This window comes from Pteropus vampyrus, unplaced genomic scaffold (assembly GCF_000151845.1).
Source record: "Pteropus vampyrus isolate Shadow unplaced genomic scaffold, Pvam_2.0 Scaffold189, whole genome shotgun sequence".
Lineage (NCBI taxonomy): Eukaryota > Metazoa > Chordata > Mammalia > Chiroptera > Pteropodidae > Pteropus > Pteropus vampyrus.
Window position 1 is genome coordinate 982861 of NW_011888970.1, and position 360 is coordinate 983220.

Consider the following 360-nt stretch of genomic DNA (forward strand, 5'->3'; position numbering starts at 1 on the left):
CTTGACCTGGTCAAGGCTATGTGGTATTTATTAGTGACAGCCGCCAGGATGTGGAGCGGTATTTCACAATGAGAGGGTTGCGCACGCGCACGCGCACGCGCGCACGCGCGAACACCGACAGTCATCGCCGCGCGTGCGACCACGCCCGTTCCCGTCTGGGTCCGTGCGCGCTCCCGTGTCCGCCCCTCTCCACCTGCACCTGCGACTGACTGCGCGTGAATCGCGTGACCGTGTCTACGCAGACCCAGCGCCTTGCTTCTGCTCCGGGACAGGAAGATCGCAAAGCTCCGACTCTTCCTCTTTCCTGTGGGGCCGGCACAGAACAAGCTCCTTTGGGGCTCAGGCCCCTCGGCCCCGAGG